We start from the raw sequence: 24,061 nt of genomic DNA, 5'->3' as shown, positions 1-24,061 counted from the left end.
ACCAGTCTTCCCTTTCATTTCAGTCCAAATTTCAAAGTTTGTTCTATTTATGCCTATCTAAAAAAAGAGCTTCTCCGAAATATATTTGTCAGAATTTTCTGTGTATCAATGGCCAAATCAAGACAAAGTTTTTGAAACTTTCAGAAGAAACCAGGTCATTAATAATATTAAGCTTTGTTTCTCTGCCAGCCAGCCTGGTAATGCTGGTAAGAGCTAAAGGACCATCATGGATGACAAGGCTCTGTCCCTTTAAAGTGGTATAGAGTGCGAAAAGCATCCCCTGTAGGTCAGTGCATATGTACCTTTTTTTGTTGTAGTTTCCATTCTCATTACAGGCATTTCTTCATCAGCAATTATAGTGCCACAGAGTAAGATTCCAGAAGTGGTTCAGTGACAGCTCATTTCCAGAATGGCTCTCCCTTTCTTGCAATTCCAGTCTGCAGAACTTGTATAGGCTAAACAACACAAAATAAGAGACATACTTCTGGTCTGCACCCCAGTGGTTCTCAACTAGGAGCAATTTTGCCTCCCCCAGGGGAAATTAAGCAATGTCCAGAGATATTTTTAATCGTCACTATTGGGGGGATGTTACGGGCCTCTAGTGGGTAGAAACCAGGGATGTTGCTAAACATCCTAAATGTACATGTCTTAGGCTGCCATAACAGAATACTACAGACTGAGTGGTTTAAACAACATAAATTTATTTTCTCACAATTCTGGAGAATGACAAGTCCAAAATCTAGGTCCAGTAGGATTTGGTTTTCAGTGGGAGCTTCCTTCCAGGCTTGCAGATGGCCACATTCTTGCTGTATCAACACATGGTACAAAGAGAAAACAACATTTATAGTGTCTCTTCTTGTAAAGGTACACACTCCATAATTAGGAATCCATTTTCATGACCTCATCTAGCCCTAACCACCTTCCAAATGCCCCATTTCCAAACACCATCAGATTGGGGACTTCCATGTGAGGACTTCAATCTATGAATTTGTGGGGGAACAAACATTCATACCATAAGAACATGCAAATAATTATTTATCTCAAAAAACCAGTAGTACTGAGGGGGAGAGACCCTACTGCACCTCAAAGTGTACCACTTCTGATTCCCACAAACCATCCTAAGAGAGTTACTCTTCTTTAAAATTAAATCTACCCTGACAGCTTCTCATGAGTTGAACGATATCATAAAGGAAAATACTCTTGTTATTTATAATCTGGTGGAAACCACCGAATAATTCCATACAGGAGATTTTTCTAGAGCTGAAAGGCTCATCAGTTTTCTAGAAGAAAAGACTGCTACTATGTAAACTTATACTCACATAGCTGTGAGTATCTCTTTGAAAACTTCTATCACCCTTTAGAGAAACAAGGGACATATATGCTTCACCTAGATGCATTTATGTCTCTGATTTTATTTATTTATTGTGAGATGCATGGTACCATGGTCATAAAAGTACAAAGAGGCAGGTGAACAGACATATGGGAGTGGGCAATGAATGCAAAAATATTTTATCATGTGTGTCACATGACCTGCAGAACATGCACCATGGAAGAGGCACTGAACAAAAGAAAGATAAAAAAGAGACAAAATGACTCTGTTGTGAGCCATTCTGGTGCTGGCACAATGGAAACTACTTGTGGCCCAAGAGCAGGGATCCCCCACTCATCATCTGGCTGCAGCTGCTGTTGAGCATCCAGCCTTCTAGAAAAAGAGATGGAAGCTGAGCCTTCAATGTGATGTGATTGCTTTTATCTTCTTCTTAGTGTCAAGTTGACTACATTGGTCATCTTCCATCCAAAAAGTGTGAGTGGTTGGTTCCCACAGGAGTAGACCTGCCTTCTGGGTTTAGCTTTGTCTTTCCTCCCTGCAGAGCATCAGTGAGCACCACTATGCCAGAGTTTATGTGGCACTTGGCCCAGCATGGAATCCCACATACCTTCAGGCCAAGGAACCCATGTTGCAGCAAAGAAAGTGTGGGCTTAGGCCCATAACCACAAGACCTACTCTACCCATCACACATTTACCTCTCAAAGGTCAGGCTGATGGAGCACTGGAATAACCTGCTGAAGGCACAGCTGAGGGGCCAGCTCAGAAGCAACACTCTGCAAGGATAGGGTGCCATACTCCAGGGACATAGGACACATACTGAATCAAAGACATTTATACAGCACCGCACCCTCAAAAGAAAGAATAAGTGGGTCCAAGAATCAAAGAGTATAAGCAAGAGTGGTCCCATGACTCCACTTGCCATCATCCCTAATAATCTCCTGGGAGAATTTTGTTTCTCATCTCCACAAAACTGGGCTCTGAAGGGCAACAAGTCTTGGTCCCAGAAGGACATACTTTCTCTAGAAGACCATCAGAAGTCTCATTGAATTGTAAGATGTGCAGCCACATAGGAAGTCTGACCATCCTGGCCTAAACATCAGGCAGAGTGGCTGCTGTTCTGCCATGATGGCAGAGAGGAGTATATGTGGACTCCAGGTCACCCACACTGGCCTGTTTGTGTGCTCTGGCCTATGTGTGAGTACACATGGCAGGCATAGCAAACCTGGACTGAGAGGAGAAAGGTGACCAGAAGCTTGGACCTCTCAGGAATGAGTCTGAGTCACGCCACCAAGTGACACACCAAGTGAGACACCAAGACTTGAGAGGTGGTGGTCATAGCAGTGGGTACTGTAATATGTCCCTGCTCTAGGTCTCCCCTAGGAAGAGAGGTGTGCCAGAGTTCCCCATTAACATGAGAAGTCCATCTAGTGGCACAGGGATAGACGGAGGGATAATAAACACACAGCTGAGATTTCCCTTTGGGAAGGACTTGCTGCCCATTTTCCAGGAGCATAATCATCAGACAGCTGACAGTTCAGCCTGGGCTGCAGAGTGAAGTCTCTCTGAAGTCACACCTGTCTGGAGCAGCTCACATCTGACTCAGGAGGCAAGAGGTGGAACTTAGCCCCTAACAGTGACTGTGGCTCCAGCATTCTCTCCCAGGTGAGCTGAGTCTCCATCAGACCTCCATGATGGTCCAATTCTTGCTTCTTCCCAGTCCTGCTTCCTCATCTTTCTTTCCACAGGAGCACTCTTGCATCCCAAACTCCATCCCAGCATCTGCTTCCAGACAACGCAACTGCAACACAAGCCACTGAATTTTGTGTGGCAAGTTGTTCCCCAACAGCCACTTACCATGAGTATGGGAAGTGAAAGGGGGAATTCTGTCTAAATACCCCCACCACAGACCCTAAAATTGTTATGCAAGGGTAACTGATCCTCAAGGACTGAATTAGAGAGGCACTGCAAAAGGGCTTGAGACATTTGTGGAAGAGCTAAGCAGAGTGACTTTTAGTCAGATATCTGAGGCATTGATGGAGGTCAGCAAATATTTTCTGTAGAGGGCCAGCTGGTAAATATTTTCAGTTTTCTATGGACTCTGTTGCAACTATTGAACTCTGCAGTTGTGGCATAAAAATAGCCACAGACAATAGGTAAAATCATGGCTTGGCTGTGTTCCAATAAATGCTATACGCCAAAATAAATAGCAGGCCTGATTTTACCCACAAACCATAGTGCCAACCCCTTCATCTCTTTAAATGATCATTTGACTGGAGAAGATGTAGACCCACTGCATAAGTATGAGCTGTCCCATTTTTAAATGCTTCCTCCCACTCTGCCTCAGGACCCCTCCAGGTAACTTCACCATCTGGAAGAGAATCAGGGCTCCTACCTCTGGTGAAAGAAGGCAGAAGTAATTTTCAACTCTTTTGACCATAACCCACAGTAAGAAATACATTTTACTTTGCAACCCAGTACACACGTACGCTACTCAAGACCTGTAATTTTCATATGATGGCTCCCAAACATTAATGAACAAGGAAACATGTTTGCAATTAATTTGATAAAATACTAAATAGCAGTGGTTTAATGAATTAATGAAAAGAATAGAATACAATAAAAAAGAACAGAATAGAAGAGAATGTATCAGTGCATAATGTGTATAAAGGGCAAGTATTTTTCATGATACTCTTTTTGAAGTTGTATAAGACAGAAAGAGAGATCAGATTAGGATAGGATATAAAGGCATGTCTTAGGGTAAGTCAGTCAAAAAGTTTGATAATCACTAGCCTATCACCATCACTCCCACTTTGCTCTCCCCAGGGATAATAGTAACTACAGGCAGATTTGCTTCAATCTGCACTTGAACAATACATACAACCAACTGGATTATTCATTATCCAGCAATTCTTGTTAAAGCACCTTTTAAAACACTCCTCATCTTCAAAACAGTTTCTTATTCCTTTTAGACTTTTTAACACTCTCTTTTGGCCCCTCTTTGATATACTTTTTATAACTTCAGTTGCCAATGGAGAGTTCAGGTATCAACTGTGAGACCTGCTGTGACTTCATTCATGTTTAATTAATTCAAGCTGCCTCTTGCTTTCAATTGTGAGCATGTGTTGGCAGTGTGTGGTGTGTCAAGGTGTCACTGGAGCTCAGACCCCAGGGCTGGGGAGAGCCTTTGTATCAGACTCCAAATGTATCAGCTGGAAAGCCTCCTTGCTGAAGTATTCTCTGCCCATTCCTGCCCTTGAGAGGCCAGGCCCAAGTCTGAGCAGATGACTGATCAATAGGTACAACAGTGGCCATTGCGGGAAGACTCAGGAGGCACGTTTGCATGGCCACTGGTTGTGCATACTTGGGGCATCCTCCCTTCCTATTCAAGGCTGACAGAAGTTGACACCCAATTCAGCATCTGCATATGTCCTGAGTGCCCTGAACCATGCCACTGAGCATCACTACAGGTCAGAATTTATACTTCCTGGGAACACTGGCCTCCTGCTACTTCATCTCTCCCCATCACTTGATTTCTAAGCAGTGCCTTGAAAACACATATTCAATACACTTGAGCATAGATGGGACATGGCTGGTACAATGTGACCCTTAGGGTATCAGAATTTAATCATGAAAATAGAAGTGAACTAAAGGGACTTCGAATCCCCAGAAGAGTGTGGGTTTTGTTTTTTGTTTTTTTCTTTCTTAATCCAATGCTGCTTTCAAATTGCCTTCCATAGGTTAGCTAGCAGAATTGGATCAGAAACTTTCAGGATCATCTATGGCCTGTGGTGTCTCTGATTACACTTATATGACCTAACTGATTTTGAACACATCTCAATTGTTACCAAGATACAGAAAATCAGACATTCTGTCTCTCTTCCTTCCCCTCCTATTCACCTCCCTTATTTTGATAAGACTACATTTCAAAATGCCTTAAACATATATAATCTTATCTTTTAAAAAAACGAGATTCAGGGAAAGACTACCTGTGCCTCACTAGTTAAAGCAGGCAGTTCTGTAACATGAAAGTTACTAATAGAAATTTCCAACATTTCCTAAATTACTTTTTGCTTCCCTCAAATGTATTGCTCAAGCTGGAGCTTTTAATCCAAAAAACCAGCTCATCATTAAAAATTGGCACAAACTAAAGTAAATAATTATTTTTCGTGCAGGATAAATTTTAAAATGAATAGACACAACTTCTTTGTCCTCTCTGTCTGAAAGCAGACAAAAACAACTCACTGGAAAGGGACAGCAGAGACAGAAATCTCTCTGGCCCTCACAAGAATGTCAGTATGCAGAACAACACCCGCCCTCCACCTCCCCCCAACCCCCGTGCTTTTCTCAAAAAAAAAAAAAAAAAAAATGCAGCCTGTGCAAAGGGAAACTCAGGCCATCTCTATGCTCAGACCCAGAATACAAGGAGAGAGACAGCTTGAAATTGATGCCTCAGAATACACCCTTGGGAAATCCAAGATGGTAGAAGAGTAGTGGAAGCTACACTAACCTTCTCCTTACAACTTAATTGTGAAGAAATCATCCAGAATAACCAGCTGAACACTAGCTAGAGAGAAGCCTTATAACCACAGACGGGCAAAAATGCTGCTTCAATATAACATGACTGGTAGGAAGTGCAGAGATGTGAGAGAACTGGCTGGGCTTCTACAGGTGGCAGATGAAGGAATGGAGAAACATCTCAGTAGCCAGGGCTACCCCCAGAGAAGGGTGGGGTCTAAGCCCCCACTGGGATTCCCAGCCAACAGCAACAGAGCAAAAAGTAAAATAGCCTCCAGCTGTAAAAAGCAAAATACTGTGGGGATTTTTTTGCTGGCCTGAGAGAAATGGCTGGAAACAAAGAGCTCTTAAAGGATACATGTACAAAAATACATTGGCACCCACTTACCCTGGGCTCCAGCAGCTCAAAGAAAACTACAAAGAACTCCAAGAATTAAATACACGCTAGCTAAAGCAGAAGATCAGATCAGTAAGCTGGAGAACAATGTAAAAAAAAAAATTTCCAGAGAGTACAACAAAATGAAAAAATAATGAAGAGGTTTCAAGAGAGCTGCAGGACATGAAATATAATAATACCTGTATCATAGGAATACCAGAATGAGAAGAAGAGGAGCAAGAAATAGAAAACCTGTTTGAAAAACTAATGACAGAAAACTTCCCTAACTCAATGAGAGAAAAAGTCACAGGAGTCCAGGAGGCAGAGAGAGTCCCAATGAAGATGAACCCCAACAGGCTCACTCCCAAGATATGTCATAATTAAAATGACAAAACTCAAAGCAAATACAGAATCCTAAAAGCAGCAAGAGAGAAACAGCTAATAACACACAAAGGAGCTCCAATAAGGCTATCATCAGATTTCTCAACAGAAACACTACAAGCCAGAAGGGAATGGCAAAAAATATTCCATGAAATGAAAAACAAAAGCCTACAACCAAGACTACTCTACCCAGCAAGGCTCATTCAAAATGGAAGGTAAAATAAAAAGTTTCCCAGACAAAGGAAAGCTAAAAGAATATATCTCTACCAAACCAGCATTACAGAAATGCTCAACAATCTGCTTTAAGAAGATCAAGAAACAGAGTGGAACACAAATACAAAGGGGAAAAATGACAATGAATAAGTACCTATCAATAATGACCTTAAAAGTAAGTGGATTAAACACACCAATCAAAAGACATAGGGTAGCTGAATGGATAAGAAAACATGACCAACATATATGCTGTCTATAGGAGACCCACCAGAGAACAGAAGATCTACACAGACTGAAAGTAAAGGGATGGGGGAAAAAAATATTTCAAGCAAGGGGACAAGAAAAAAGTTGGGGTAGCAAACACTTACATCAGATAAAATAGGTTTTACAACAAAGGCCATAACAAGGGACAAAAAAGGACATTTCATAATACTTAAGGGAATAACCCATTAAGAAGATATAAACCTTATAAACATATATGCACCCAACATAGAAGCACCCAAATATATAAGAAAAATCTTGGAGGACTTCAAGAAGGGTATTGACAGCAACACAGTCACAGTAGGGAACTTTAACACCCCATTGTCAACAATAAACCAATCTTCAAAGCTAAGAAACACCAAGGATATTGTGGCACTGAACAACACTCTAGATCAAATGGACTTAATTGATATATACAGAAATTTTCACCCCAAATAAGAAAAATATATATTTCTTTAAAATGCATACGGAACATTTTAAAAGAGAGACCACACGGTACGACACAAAATAAGCCTCAAGAAATTCAAGAAAATTGAAATTATATCAAGCATATTCTCAGATTACAATGGCTTGAAACTAGAAATCAACCTCAAGGTAAAAGCTCAAAACCATTCAAATTCATGGAGACTGAATAACATGCTATTAAATAATGAATGGGTTAACAATAACATCAAGGAAGAAATCATAATTTTCAGGAAACAAATGATAATGAACATAAAACAGCCCAAAACCTATAGGACACAACAAAGGCAGTCCTGAGAGGAAAGTTCATAGAAATACAGGCCTTCCTAATAAGGACAGAAGAATTTCAAATAAAAAACCTAACCCTACATCTTCAAGAATGAGAGGAACAACAACAAACAAAGCCCAGAGTGAGTAAAATGAAGGAATAATCAAGATCAGAACAGAATTAAATGACATAAAGACTAAAAGAACAATTCAAAAAATTGGTAAAACCAGGAGCTGGTTCTTTGAAAGATAAAAAAAAGAGAAAAGCCTTTAACCAGACTGATCAAGAAAAAAAGAGAGAGGACCCAAATAAACAAAATCAGAAACTAAAGAGGAGAAATCACAACTGATACCAAAGAGATACTAAGGATTGTAAGAAATTACTATGAACAACTATACTGTATGACAAGAAACTTGACAACTTGGGTGAAATGGGCAAATTTCTACAAATATAATCCTCCAAAACTGAATCAAGAAGCAGAAAGCCTGAATAAACCAATAACAACTAGTGAAACTGAAGCGATAATCAGCAAGCTCCCAGCACACAGAAGCCACAGATCAGGTGGCTTCACAGGTGAATTTTACCAAACATTTAGGGAAGAACAAACTCCTATCCTTCTCAGACTATTCCAAAAAATCCAAGAAGAGGGAAGACTCCCAAACTCTTTATATGGGGCCAGTATTACCCTAATTCCAAAACCAGGTCAAGACACAACAAAGAAAGAAAACTACAGGTCAATATTGCTGATGAACACAGATGCTAAAATCCTCAACAAAATATTGACAAACTGGATCCAGCAATACATTAAAAAGATCATACACCATGATCAAGTGGGATTCATTCCAGGGATGCAAGAATGGTATAATATTTACAAATCAATAAACATAAAATATCACATAAACAAAATGAAAGATGAAAAATCACATGATCATATAAATAGATGTTTAAAAAGCATTTGATAAAGTACAGCACCCATTTCTGATAAAAGCACTCAGCAAACTGGGAATAGAGGGAGCATAATTCAAGATATTAAAAGGCTATATACATGAAACATGCTGCCAACATCGTACTCAATGGGCAAAAACTGAAACTTTCCCCTAAGATCAGGAATAAGATGAGGATGTCAATTCTCTCCACTTCTATTCAACATAGTTTTGGAAGTTCTAGCCACAGGGATCAGACAAGAAAAAGAAATAAAAGGCATCTAAATTAAAAAAGAAAGTAAAACTGTCATAATTTTCAGATGACATTACAGTGTATGTAGAAAACCCTATAGACTCCACCAAAAAGCCATTCAACCTAATAAGTGAACTTGGCCAAATAGCAGGATACAAAGTCAATATTCAGAAATCAAAGGCATTTCTGTACATCAACAATAAAATATCAGAGGAGAGAGGTAAGATGGCAGAGGAGTGAGGAGAGGTTGCGGTTTTAGGCTCCGGAGACCCGTCTGCAGCTTGGTCTAATTGCAGACAGAACATCTCAGTGAGCAGCTGGACATTGGAGGGAGTTGAGCCAAGGCACTGCTGGATTAGAGAAAATCCATCTGGGAACAACCTGTTTAGTGAGGATAGCGGAGAAAAAGGGGACGAAACGGGATTCCTGACTGGGGCGGCTGCCAGAGCTGTGGCGGGAAGCACACAAAGGATTTTTGGCAACCACAGGCTACCCCAGAGAGGAGTCAGGCGGAGAGCGGATCTCTGCCCACTGGCAGAGACGGGACTCGATCAAGTGGCATTGGCGCTGAAGGACAGGAGACAGCGTGCTGCCGGACAAGTGAGAACATAATTCTCCTTTATATTTTTCTCTAGTGGACGGTGGAGAGGGGAGGAAAGTTTGGGGGTGGTAGGCCGTTCTGGAGGAGGCCAGGCGCAGAGGCCGGCTCATCCACTCCTCAACCCTACCATTGGGTCGCGGAGGCGCACATAGGGAAGTGCTCTCATTTACGGACCCAGGTGCGCGGGGCCGTGAGTCCAGGCGTCCCTCGGACACTCCCCAACGGACATAAGATCAGTGCCCCAACGGGCACAGGGAGGGCCCACTGAACACGCAGAGGACTGTGCACAGACACCCCTAGACAGCTCCCGTGGGCGCAGGGCCCCAGGTCGGAAAGCAGACCACTAGCGCAGGCTCTGTTTGTGCCCGCCCAGACGGGTGAGGGAAGGTGGGCAGCTGCAGCACGGGAACAGCGGGAGGCGGCGACCCACGGACGCTCGATTCCACTGAGCACAAGTGTCCCTGGCCCTGCCCTAAGAGGCGAGAGACCAATTTCCAGAGCTCTGCTCAGCGGGACTGAGGGCATGGGGCGGCACGTGAGCGCAAAAGCACCTCAGCCCGGGGTCAGTGGGCGCCAATCCCGGGGAAAGCTCTCGGGCCGCCCGCGCGGGCAGGGACACCTCTGCACAAACGCGGAACCGCCGCGGCCCAGCGAAGGCAGGAGCCAATCCCGGGGAAAGAGCTGGGGCCGCCCGCGCGGGCAGGGACACCTTGGCGCGAACTGGGAACCGCCGCGGCCCGGCAGCAGTGGGCTCCAACCGCGGGGCAAACTCTCGGGCCGCCCGAGAGCGCAGGGGCTTGCGCGCAAGGGCACCTCAACTGGCTCCAGCAAGCAGCAAGGGAGCGCGCCGTGCCGGCAACCGCAGGCGCGCACCATAGCGGCAACCGGGGGCGCACACCAGTCCTGCAAAAAACAAGAACCTCTGACCTGCCACACTAGACCAGCTGCGGACCCAGAAAAAGAAGGCAACACACCAAGGCTAAAACGGAGTAAAAACATCGATTTTCTTTTTCCAAATTTTTTCTCCCAAATTTTTTCTCCCTTGTTCTTTCTTTCTTAGTTATTTCTTTTCTTTCCTTCTTTCTTTATTCTTTTCCTGGGGTTTTTTTGGGGGGTTTTGGGGGGGTATATATATATATATTTTTTAATTTTGTTTTCTCTCTTTTTTCTTTCTTTCTTTCTTCTTTATTCTTTCTTTTCTATCTTTCTTTTTTCCTTTCTTTCTTCCCTTTTGGGGTTTTTTTTAGGGGGGCTTTTGTGGTAAATTTTTTATTTTATTCTCTTTCTCTCTTCTTTTCTTTCTTCTATTTTCTTGGGGATTTTTTGGGGGGGGTGTTTTTCCTTCACCTCTTCCAATAATAACAAACTTTACCTCTAACGTGTTGCATATAACCTCTCCTTCTCATCCTTTCTCTTTAATCGTGGTTTATTCATTTGTGTGTCTAGCTTAGCCCCCTATCACTCTAAATAATATAATATAATTACTATATAAACCCAAATACAATACAATCCCACTTTCTTACTATACTATGTATTTTTCTATCCTTTTCTTCTATTTTTATTTACAATGTAAATATTACTAACTGGCTTGCACAGTCTCAACTATTATTAATCTATCAACCCCTCTATCAAAAATTATATTTTTCCTCCCCCAAAACAACTCTTATCTATTCTTCTTATAGTATAAAAGCTCAAATCTCTTTACATTTATATTAATACGAGCTAGTTGGCTAACAATAGCAGGATAGAGTGGGGGATACTTTCTGAGGGTGTGGGTCTCCTGCCTGGGCTGTGTGTTTATGTCTTTAACAGCATATCCACAAAAGAACTCAAGACAAAGCAGATAGAGTGACTCTCAACCAAGTAGCCAGAAGGAAGATCCTATGAAAGAACATCTGAAATATAACCGAACAGCATAAACAAACGACATAAAGGGTAACTCAAGACCATCAGGCTCAGGATATCAAAGAGACTGCACCACTGAAACTCCCAGACCTTCGATAAAGAATAGTACACCACAAAGGAGGAAAGTCAAAGCAGACTGCACCCCCCAAAATAAATAAATAAATAAATAAATAAATAAATAAATAAATAAATAAAAACAAAAAGAATCCAACATGGTAAGACGCAAAAATAACCCCTCAATGAAAAGAAAAGAGGAATCCTCAGAAAGAGAGATAGATGAAATAGTCATAGCCCAAATGTCAGACATGGAATTCAAAACAATGGTGGTAAAGAAGCTCAATATACACGACATCCTTAAAATCAACTATGACAACCTTCAAGGAAGTTACCAGCAGCTCCAAGAAAATTACAGGGAACTGGCAGAGAACTACACCAGCATAAAAAAAGACATAGAAATTGTTAACAGGAATCAGGAAGAACTTAAGAATACAATCTCTGAACTGAAAAACACAGTAGAATCAGTCAAAAGCAGACTTAACGAAGCAGAGGATCGGATTAGTGAGTTAGAAGATAATGTAGAGAAAAACTCCCAGACAATACAGCAAAATGAAAAACGATTGAAAAAATATGAACAAGATGTAAGGGAATTACAGGATAGCATTAGGAAAAATAATTTAAGGATCATCGGAATACGAGAGGGAGAAGAAAAGGAACATGGAATTGAAAATCTGATAGGAGAAATAGTGACAGAAAATTTTCCCAACCTGATGAGAGGAAAAGCTATGCAAGTCCAAGAAGCACTGAGAGTTCCAATCAAGAGGAACCACCAAAAACCCACTCCAAGGCACATCATAGTTAAAATGGCAACATTCCAAGACAAAGAGAGAATCCTAAAAGCAGCAAGAGAAAAGCAGCAAATAACATACAAGGGAGCTCCGATAAGGCTATCAACTGATTTCTCAACAGAAACAGTACAAGCCAGAAGGGAATGGTCAAAAATATTTCAAGCAATGAAAAACAAAGGCCTACAACCAAGAATACTCTACCCAGCAAGGCTCTCATTCAAAATAGAAGGTGAAATAAGGAGTTTCTCAGACAAAGGAAGACTGAAAGAATACATCTCCACCAAACCAGCATTGCAAGAGATGCTAAAGGGACTGTTCTAAGAAAAAAAGAAGAAAAAAACAAGAGAGAAGAGGAACAGAGGTACAAAGGGAAATGAATAAATACACGTCAATAATAACCTTAAATGTAAATGGATTAAATGCTCCAATTAAAAGACATAGGGTAATGGAATGGATAAGAAAACAGGACCCACATATTTGCTGTCTACAAGAAACACACCTCAAAACAAAAGATTTACACAGACTGAAAGTAAAGGGATATAAAAAAATATTCCAAGCAAACGGACCGGAAAAAAAAGCCGGGGTAGCAGTTCTCATATCAGACAAAATGGATTTCAAAGCAAGGACAATAAAAAGAGACAAAGAAGGACACTTCATAATACTTAAAGGAACAATCCATCAAGAAGATATGACTTTGATAAACATATATGCACCCAACATAGGAGCACCCAAATACATAAAGCAAATACTAGAAGACCACAAAAAGGATATCAACAACAACACACTCATAGTAGGGGACTTCAACACTCCATTATCAACAATAGACAGATCATCAAAGCAAAGAAACACCAAGGATATACAGGCATTGAACAACACACTAAACCACATGGATCTAACTGATATATATAGAACTTTTCACCACAAAGAAGCAAAATATACATTCTTTTCAAGTGCACATGGGACATTTTCAAAGATAGACCACATGATAGGTCACAAAACAAGCCTCAACAAATTCAAGAAAATTGAAATCATATCAAGCATCTTTTCAGATCACAATGTCCTGAAACTAGAAATCTACCTCAGAGAAAAAAATCAAAGACACCCAAACTCATGGAGATTGAATAACATGCTATTAAATAATGAATGGGTTAACAATGACATCAAAGAAGAAATCAAGAGATTTCTAGAAACTAATGAGAATGAGCACACAACAGCCCAAAACCTGTGGGACACAGCAAAAGCAGTCCTGAGAGGGAAGTTTATAGCAATACAGGCATATCTGAAAAGGCTAGAAGAATCTCAAATAAAAAACCTAACCACAATGCTACAAGAACTAGAACAACAACAACAAACAAAGCCTAGGGCAAGAAGAAGGAATGAAATCATCAAGATCAGAGCAGAACTAAATGACAAAGAGACTAAACAAACAATCCAAAATATCAACAAAACTAGGAGCTGGTTCTTCGAAAAAATCAACAAAATCGACAAGCCTCTAGCCAGTCTAATCAAGAAAAAAAGAGAGAAGACACAAATAAACAAAATCAGAAATGAAAGAGGAGAAATCACGACTGACACCTCAGAAATACAAATGATAGTTAGAAATTACTTCAGACAACTGTATGACAAGAAATTTGACAATCTAGAAGAAATGGAAAAATTTCTAGAAACATACAACCTTCCAAAACTAAATCAAGAAGAAGTGGAAAGTCTCAACAAACCAATAACAAAAAAGGAAATTGAAACAGTAATCCAAAATCTCCTGGCACACAAAAGCCCTGGACCGGATGGCTTCACAGGCGAATTCTACAAAACATTCAGGGAAGAACTAACTCCTATCCTCCTCAAACTGTTCCAAAAAATCCAAGAAGAGGGGAAAATCCCAAACTCTTTCTATGAAGCCAGTATTATCCTAATCCCCAAACCAGGTCAAGACACAACAAAGAAAGAAAACTACAGGCCAATATCACTGATGAACATCGATGCTAAAATCCTCAATAAAATATTGGCAAACAGGATCCAGCAATACATCAAAAAGATCATACATCATGATCAAGTGGGCTTCATTCCAGGGATGCAAGGATGGTTTAATATTCACCAATCAATAAATATAATACATCACCTAAACAGAATGAAAGACAAAAATCACATGATCATATCAATAGATGCAGAAAAAGCATTTGATAAAGTACAACACCCATTTATGATGAAAACACTCAGCAAAATGGGAATACAGGGAGCATATCTTAACATAATTAAGGCTATATATGAGAAGCCTGAGGCCAACATCATACTCAATGGACAAAAACTGAAACCATTCCCCCTAAACTCAGGAACTAGACAAGGTTGTCCACTCTCTCCACTCCTTTTCAACATAGTGTTGGAAGTCCTAGCCACAGCAATCAGACAAGAAAAAGAAATAAAAGGCATCCAAATTGGGAAAGAGGAAGTGAAACTTTCATTATATGCAGATAACATGATAGTATACCTAGAAAATCCTATAAACTCCACTAAAAGACTACTCAATATAATAAGTGAATTTGGCAAAATCGCAGGGTACAAAATAAATATACAGAAATCTAAGGCATTTCTGTACACCAATAATAAAATAGCAGAGACAGAGACAAAAAAGAAAATACCATTTACTATAGCAACAAGAAAAATAAAGTACCTAGGAATAAACTTAACCAAAGAGATAAAAGACCTGTACTCTGAAAATTACATAACATTGAAGAAAGAAATTAAGGAAGAAACAAATAAATGGAAGCAAATACCATGTTCTTGGATGGGAAGAATCAACATCATCAAAATGGCCATACTACCAAAGCAATTTACAGATTCAATGCAATCCCTATTAAAATACCAATGACATATTTCACAGACCTAGAACAAATACTCCAAAAATTTATATGGAACCAAAAAAGACCCCGAATAGCAAAAGCAATCTTGAAACAGAAGAACACAGCAGGAGGAATTATGATACCAGACCTCAAACAATACTACAAAGCCACTGTGATCAAAACAGTCTGGTACTGGCATAAGAACAGACATATAGATCAGTGGAACAGAATAGAGAGTCCAGAAATAAACCCAGGCCTCTATGGTCAACTAATCTTTGATAAAGGAGGAAGGAACATAAAATGGAGTGAGAAGAGCCTCTTTAACAAATGGTGCTGGGAGAACTGGACAGGAATGTGCAAAAAAATGAAACTAGACCACCAACTTACACCACACACAAGAATAAACTCAAGATGGATCAAAGACTTAAATGTAAGCCGTGACACCATAAAAGTCCTAGAGGAAAACATAGGCAAGAAAATATCAGATATCTCACGTAACAATCTCTTCACGGATACATCTCCTAAAGCAAGAGAAATAAAGGAAAAAATAAATAAATGGGATTACATCAAACTGAAGAGTTTCTGCTCAGCAAAAGAAAACATCAGCAAGATGAAAAGGAAACCAACCATATGGGAAAACATATTTGCCAATGACATCACAGACAGGGGACTGATTTCCAAAATATATAAAGAGCTGATACGACTCAACATCAAGAAAACAAACAACCCAATTAAAAAATGGGCAAAGGACCTGAACAAACACTTCTCCAAAGAGGACATACAGAAGGTCCATAGACACATGAAAAAATGCTCAACATCATTAGCCATCAGGGAGATGCAAATAAAAACCACAATGAGATACCATTTTACACCAGTCAGAATGGCCATCATCAACAAATCAACAAGCAACAAGTGCTGGCGAGGATGTGGAGAAACGGGAACCCTACTGCACTGTTGGTGGGAATGCAGACTGGTGCAGCCACTATGGAGAACAGTATGGAATTACCTCAAAAGATTAAAAATGGAACTGCCTTTTGAACCAATGACTCCACTACTAGAATTATACCCGAAGAATCTTGAAACCCCAATTCAAAAGAACTTATGCACCCCTATGTTCATAGCAGCACTGTTTACAATAGCTAAGTGCTGGAAACAACCTAAGTGCCCATCTGTAGATGAGTGGATCAAAAAACTGTGGTACATTTACACAATGGAATACTATGTAGCAGAAAGAAAGAAGGAACTCCTGCTATTTGCAACAACATGGATGGAACTAGAGAGAATTATGCTTAGTGAAATAAGCCAGGCAAAGAAAGAAAAATACCATATGATATCACCTAATACAGGAAACTAAAGAACAACACAAACAAAGGAACTAAATAGAACAAAGAGCAGAATAGCAGTCAATAGGGGGGAGGGGAGAGGGAGAGAAGGGGGATAAGTAAGGGAAGGGTTTAATTAAAGAGCCTGTATGAAAGACTCATGGACATGGACAACGGGGAGGGATATGATTGTGGGAGAGGGGGTGGGATGGGTGGGGGAGAGAAATTGGGGGAAAAGGGGACAACTGTAATTGAAAACCAAAATAAAAATATTAAAAAAAAAAAAAAAAAAGAATATCTAGGTCTTCAAAAAAAAAAAAAAAACAATAAAATATCAGAGATAGAATATAGAAAAGAAATCCTATTTACTATAGCACCAAGAAAAACAAAGTACTTAGGAATAATTTTAACCAAGAAGGTAAAAGACCTGTACTCAGAAAACTATATAACACTGAAGAAAAAAATTAAAGAAGATACAAATAAATGGAAGCATATACTATGTTCATGAATGGGAAGAATTAACATCATTAAAATGTCCATGCTACCCAAAGCAATTTATACATTTAACACAATCCCTATTAAAATACTAGTGACGTATTTCTATTATTATAAGTATACTTTATTGATTATGCTGTTACACTTGTCCTGATTTCTTTTCTCTTTGCTCCCCTCCACCCAGTACCTCTGTACCTTCCAGAAATTCCACCTCCCTTAGTTCATGTCCATGGGTCATGCATACAAGTTTATTAGCTTCATCCTTTCCTATATCATTCTTAACTTCCCCCTGTCTACTTTGTACCTACCAATTATGTTTCTTAATCCCTGTATCATTTCCCCATTTCTTCCCTTTCCCCCAACCAGCTGAAAACCATCCAAATAGTTCCCATACCTATTATTCTGTTCCTGTTCTTGTTGTTTGCTTACTTTTGTTTTTTGGTTGTTTGTTTTAGGGTCTCTTATTAATAGTTGTGAGTTTGTTGTCATTTTAATGTTCAGAGTTTTTATCTTCTTTTTCTTTTTTTATTTTTAAGTATTTTTTTATTTTTTGGTTTTTCAATTACACTTGTCCTATTTTCCCCCCATTTCCCTCCCTCGCCAAGCCCACACCTTCTCCCACAATCATATCTCTCCCCATTGTCCATGTCCATGAGTCATTTATACACGTTCCTTGACTAAACCCTTCCCTTCCTTATCACCCTTCTATTCCTCCTCCCTCCCCCCTATTGACTGCTATTCTGCTCTTTGTCCTATTTAGTTCATTTGTTTGTGTTGTTCTTTAGTTTCCTGTATTAGGTGATATCATATGGTATTTTTCTTTCTTTGCCTGGCTTATTTCACTAAGCATAATTCTCTCTAGTTCCATCCATGTTGTTGCAAATGGCAGGAGTTCCTTCTTTCTTTCTGCTACGTAGTATTCCATTATGTAAATGTACCACAGTTTTTTGATCCTCTCATGTACAAATGGGCATTTAGGCTGTTTCCAGCACTTAGCTATTGTAAACAGTGCTGCTATGAACATAGGGGTGTATAAGTTCTTTTGAATTAGTGTTTTAGAATTCTTCGGGTATAGTCCTAGCAGTGGAATCGCTGGTTCAAAAGACAGTTCCATTTTTAGTTTTTTGAGGTAATTCCATACTGTTTTTCATAGTGGCTGCACCAGTCTGCATTCCCACCAACAGTGCACTAGGGTTCCCATTTCTCCACATCCTCGCCAGCACTTGTTCTTTGTTGATTTGTTGATGATGGCCATTATGATTGGAGTAAAATGATATCTCATTGTGGTTTTTATTTGCATCTCCCTGATGGCTAATGATGTTGTGCATTTTTTCTCTGTCTATGGACCTTTTGTATGTACTCTTCAGAGAAGTGTTTGTTCAGGTCCTTTGCCCATTTTTTAATTGGGTTGTCTGTTTTCTTGATGTTGAGTCGTATAAGTTCTTTATATATTTTAGAGATCAGTCCCCTGTCTCTGATGTTGTTGGCAAATATGTTTTCCCATATGGTTGGTTTCCTTTTCATCTTGCTGATGTTTTCTTTTGCTGAATAGAAACTCTTTAGTTTGATGTAGTCCCATTTGTTTATTTTTTTCTTTATTTCTCTTGCCTTAGCAGATGTATCTGTGAAGATATTGTTATGTGAGATATCTGAAATTTCCTGCCTATATTTACCTCTAGGACTTTTATGGTGTCATGGCTTACATTTAAGTCTTTGATTGATCTTGAGTTTATTCTCATGTGTGGTGTAAGTTGGTAGTCTAGTTTCATTTTTTTGCAAGTCACTGTCAAGTTCTCCCAGCACCATTTGTTGAAGAGGCTCTTTTCACTCCATTTTATGTTCCTTTCTCCTTTATCAAAGATTAGTTGACCATAGAGGCCTGGGTTTATTTCTGGACTCTCTATTCTGTTCCACTGATCTATATGTCTGTTCTTATGCCAGTACCAGACTGTTTTGATCACAGTGGCTTTGTAGTATTGTTTGAGGTCTGGTATCATAATTCCTCCTGCTGTGTTCTTCTGTTTCAAGATTGCTTTTGCTATTCGGGGTCTTTTTTGGTTCCATATAAATTTTTGGAGTATTTGTTCTAGGTCTGTGAAATATGTCATTGGTATTTTAATAGGGATTGCATTGAATCTGTAAATTGCTTTGGTAGTATGACCATTTTGATGATGTTGATTCTTCCCATCCAAGAACACGGTATTTGCTTCCATTTATTTGTATCTTCTTTAATTTCTTTCTTCAATGTTATGTAATTTTCAGAGTACAAATCTTTTATCTCTTTGGTTAAGTTTACTACTAGGTACTTTATTTTTCTTGTTGCTATAGTAGATGGTATTTTCTTTTTTGTCTGTGTCTCTGATATTTTATTGTTGGTGTACAGAAATGCCTTAGATTTCTGTATATTTATTTTGTACCCTCCTATTCTGCCAAATTCACTTATTATACTGAGTAGTCTTTTAGTGGCATTTATAGGGTTTTCTAGGTGTACTATCATGTCATCTGCATATAATGATAGTTTTACTTCTTCTTTCTCAATTTGGATGCCTTTTACTTCTTTTTCTTGCCTGATTGCTGTGGCTAGGACTTCCAACACTATGTTGAATAGTAGTGGAGGAGTGGACAGTCTTGTCTAGTTCCTGAGTTTAGGGGGAATGGTTTCAGTTTTTGTCCATTGAGTATGATGTTGGCTTCAGGTTTCTCATATACAGCCTGAATTATGTTAAGGTATGCTCCCTGTATTCCCATTTTGCTGAGTGTTTTCATAATAAATGGGTGTTGTACTTTATCAAATGCTTTTTCTGCATCTATTGATATGATCGTGTGATTTTTTTTTTTCATTTTGTTTAGGTGGTGTATTATATTTATTGACTTGCGAATATTAAACCATCCTTGCATCCCTGGAATGAATCCCACTTGATCGTGGTGTGTGATCTTTTTACTGTATTGCTGGATCCTGTTTTCCAATAATTTGTTGAGGATTTTAGCATCTATGTTCATCAGTGATATTGGCCTGTAGTTTTCTTTCTTTGTTGTGTCTTGACCTGGTTTTGGGATTAAGGTAATACTGTCTTCATAGAAAGCGTTTGGGAGTCTTCCTTCTTCTTGGATTTTTTGGAATAGTTTGAGGAGGATAGAAGTTAGTTCTTCCCTAAATGTTTTGTAAAATTTGCCTGTGAAGCCAACCAGTACAGGGCTTTTGTGTGCAGGGAGATTTTTGATTACTATTTCAATTTTCTTCTTTGTTATTGGTCTGTTGAGACTTTCTACTTCTTCTTGATTCAGTTTGAGAAGGTTGTATGTTTCTAGAACTTTGTCCATTTCTTCTAGGTTGTCAAATTTCTTGCCATACAGTTGTTTGTAGTAATTTCTTACTATCGTTTGTAATTCTGTGATATCAGTCGTGATTTCTCCTCTCTCATTTCTTATTTTGTTTATTTGGGTCTTCTCTTTTTATTCTTGAAAAGCCTGGCTAGAGGCTTGTCAATTTTATTTATTTTTTCAAAGAATCAGCTCCTAGTTTCTTTGATCTTTTGGATTGTTTGTTTCATCTCTATGTCATTTAATTCTGCTCTGATCTTGATGATTTCCTTCCTTCTTCTCGCCCTAGGCTTTGTTTGTTGTTGTTCTAGTTCTTGTAGCTTTAGGGTTAGATTTTTTATTTGAGATTCTTCTATCCTTTTCAGTTATGCCTGTATTGCTATGAACTTTCCTCTTAGGACTGCTTCTGCTGTGTCCCATAGGTTTTGGGATGTTGTGTGTTCATTATCATTAGTTTCCAGAAATTTCTAGATTTCTTCTTTGATGTCATTGTTAACCCATTCATTATATAATAGCATGTTATTCATTCTCCATGAATTTGGATGTCTTTGACTTTTTTTCTCTGTTTGATTTTTAGTTTCAAGGCATTGTGGTCTAAAAAGATGCTTGATACGATTTCAATTTTCTTGAATTTGTTGAGGCTTGTTTTGTGTCCTATTATGTGCTCTATCTTTGAAAATGTCCCATGTGCACTTGAGAAGAATGTATATTTTGCTTCTTTGGAGTGAAAAGTTATATATATATATATATCAGTAAAGTCCATGTGGTTTAGTGTTTTGTTCTCTGCCTGCATATTCTTGGTGTTTTTTTTTTTTGCTTCGGTGATCTATTATTGATAATGGAGTGTTAAAATCCCCTTGTGTGAGTCTGTTGTTGTTAATATCCTTCTTGTGGTCTTCTAGTATTTTCTTTATGTATTTGGGTGCTCCTATGTTGGGTACATATATGTTTATCAGTGTTATATCTTCTTGATGAATTGTTCCTTTAAATATTATGAAATGTCCTTCTTTGTCTCTTTTTATTGCCCTTGCTTTGAAATCTGTTTTGTCTGATATGAGGACTGCTACCCCAGCTTTTTTTTCATGTCCGTTTGCTTAGAATATTTTTTTATATGCCTTTACTTTTAGTCTATGTAAATCTTTTGTTTTGAGGTGTGTTTCCTGTAGACAGCAAATATGTGGGTCCTGTTATCTTATCCATTCTGTTATTCTATGTCATTTAATTGGAGCATTTAACCCATTTACATTTAAGGTTATTATTGACGTGTGTTTATTCATTTTCCTTTGTACCTCTGCTCCTCTCCTCTTTTTTTTTTTTTTTTTTTTTTTGCCTTCTTTTTTCTTAGAACATTCCCTTTAGCATCTCTTGCAATGCTGGTTTGGTGGAGATGTATTCTTTTAGTCTTCCTTTGTCTGAGAAACTCTTTATTTCACCTTCCATTTTGAATGAGAGCCTTGCTGGGTAGAGTATTCTTGGTTTTAGATCTTTGTTTTTCATTGCTTGAAATATTTTTGACCATTCCTTTCTAGCTTGTAGTGTTTCTGTTGAGAAATTGGTCGATAGCATTATCGGAGCTCCCCTTGTATGTTATTTGCTGTTTTTCTCTTGCTGCTTTCAGGATTCTCTCTTTGTCTTGGAATGTTGCCATTTTAATTATGATGTGCCTTGGAGTGGGTTTTTTTGGGTACCTCTTCATTGGAACTCTCTGTGTTTCCTGAACTTGCATAACTTTTTCTCTCATCAGGTTGGGAAAACTTTCTGTCACTATTTCTCCTATCAGTTTTTCTATTACTTGTTCTTCTGATCCCTTTTTAATTCCAATTATTCTGATATTGTTTTTCTTTATGCTATCCTGTAATTCCCTTACTTATTCTTCGTACTTTTTCAATCTTTTTTTATTTTGCTGTATTGTCTGGGAATTTTTTTCTATATTATCTTCTAACTCACTAATTTGATCTGCTTTGTTTAGTCTGCTTTTGACTGATTCTACTGTGTTTTTCAGTTCAGAGATTGAATTCTTCATTTCTTCCTGGTCCTTGTTAATGGTTTCTATGTCTTTTTTTATGTTGGTGTAGTTCTCTGCAAGTTCCCTGTAGTTTTCTTGGAGCTGTTGGTAACTTCCTTGGAGATTGTCATAGTTGTTTTAAGGTTGTCGAGTGTATTGAGCTTCTTCACCACCATTGGTTTGAGTTCCGCATCTGACATTTGGACTATGTCTATTCCATCTACATCTCTTTCTTGGGATTCCTCTTTTCTTTTCATTGAGTGGTTGTTTCTACATCTTACCATGTTGGATTCTTCTTATTTGCTTTTGTTTTTTGGGTTTGTCTGCTTTGACTTCCCACATTTGTGGTATGAGATTCTTTATAGGAAATCTGGGGGGTTCAGTGGTGCAGTCTCTTTGATCTCCCAAGCCTGATGTTCTTGGGTTACCTTTTATATCGTTGGCTTATGCTGTCTGGTTATGTTTCAGATGCTCTTTGGTAGGATCTTCCCTCTGGCTAGTTGATTGAGAGTCACTCTGTCCACTTTGTCTTGAGTTCTTTTGTGGAGATGCTGTTAAAAACATAAACACACAGCCCAGGCAGGTGACCCACACCCTCAAAAATATCCCCCACCCTCTATCCCGCTATCGTCAGCCAACGAGCCAGTATTAATATAAATGTAGAGAGATTAGAGCTTTTTTACTATAGAAAGAATAGATAAGAGTTGTTTTTAGGGAGGAAAAGTATAATTTTTGAGAGAGGGGTTGATAGATTAACAATAGTTGAGACTATGCAAGACAGTAGGTAATATTTACATTGCATGTTAATAATGACAAAAGAAAAGGAGGGAAGAATGCAGAATGTAGTAAGGAAGTGGGATTCTATAGTATTGGATTTATATAGTAGTTATATTGTATTTATTTAGAGTGAAAGTGAGGCTAAACTAGACACACAAACAAATAAACAACAATTAAAGATGAAAGATGAGAAGGAGAGAGTGTATGAAATCAATTAGAGATATAATTCCTCCCCCCCCTTAGGAAAGAAAATAAAGTAAGAATTATAATTAAAATTAAATTTAGTATTAAAAATCAGAAATGAAAAAAATTTTTTAAAGTAAAATAAAATACAAATAAAAAACTAAAATAGAAATAGAAATTTAAAAAGTATATAAAAGGCATGTTTTTACTCAGTTCAGCCTTTTTGTGTCGTGTTCTTTTTCTTCATACACAGCTGGTCTAATGACGCAGATCAGAGGTTCCTGCTCCTTGTAGCAGCGGTGTGCACCAGCGGTGGGTCAGCACAGCGCTTTCCTTTGGTGCCTGTTGGAGGTAGCCAAGGTGCCTTTGCAAACACACCCCTGCACGGGCAAGGCGACCCGTGAGTTTGCCTCAGGCCTGCCGAGTCACATTCCAGGAGTTGGTCTCCCGCCTCTTAGGGCAGGGCCCCAGACACTTGTGCACAGTGGAAGTGAGTGTCTGTGAGTTGCTGCCACCCGCTGTTCCAGCGCTGCATCTACCTGCCATTTCCGCAGAGCAGAGCCTGAGCAAGGGGTCTGCACTCCGGCCTGGCGCCCACTGGAGCTGGCCAGGGGTGTCTGCACACGGTCTTCTGCGTGTCCAATGGGCCCTCCCTGCACCCGTTGGGGCAATGATCTTATGTCTGTTGGGGTATGTCCGAGGGTCACCTGGACTCACGACCCTGTGCACCTGGGCCAGTGAATGAGGGCACTTCTCTATGTGCACCGGCACAACCCAAAGGGAGGGTT

The 24,061-nt window shown here is 39.2% G+C and overlaps 1 long non-coding RNA gene across 1 annotated transcript in view; it reads right to left on the bottom strand.

The window, feature by feature from the left end:
• Positions 1-722: 722 nt before the first annotated feature.
• The window catches only part of LOC150002902 (uncharacterized), a 98,394-nt gene continuing 75,055 nt past the window's right edge, over positions 723-24,061 (bottom strand). The window contains exon 3 of the long non-coding RNA XR_016512645.1: positions 723-806. This is a non-coding gene — a long non-coding RNA (uncharacterized LOC150002902). The remainder of the gene's footprint in view (positions 807-24,061) is intronic.

Source organism: Furipterus horrens, unplaced genomic scaffold (assembly GCF_987537825.1).
Source record: "Furipterus horrens unplaced genomic scaffold, mFurHor1.1.pri manual_scaffold_8, whole genome shotgun sequence".
Classification (NCBI taxonomy): domain Eukaryota; kingdom Metazoa; phylum Chordata; class Mammalia; order Chiroptera; family Furipteridae; genus Furipterus; species Furipterus horrens.
The sequence above is the reverse complement of the archived record's forward strand: the minus strand, read 5'-3'. Positions and strand labels throughout refer to the sequence as shown.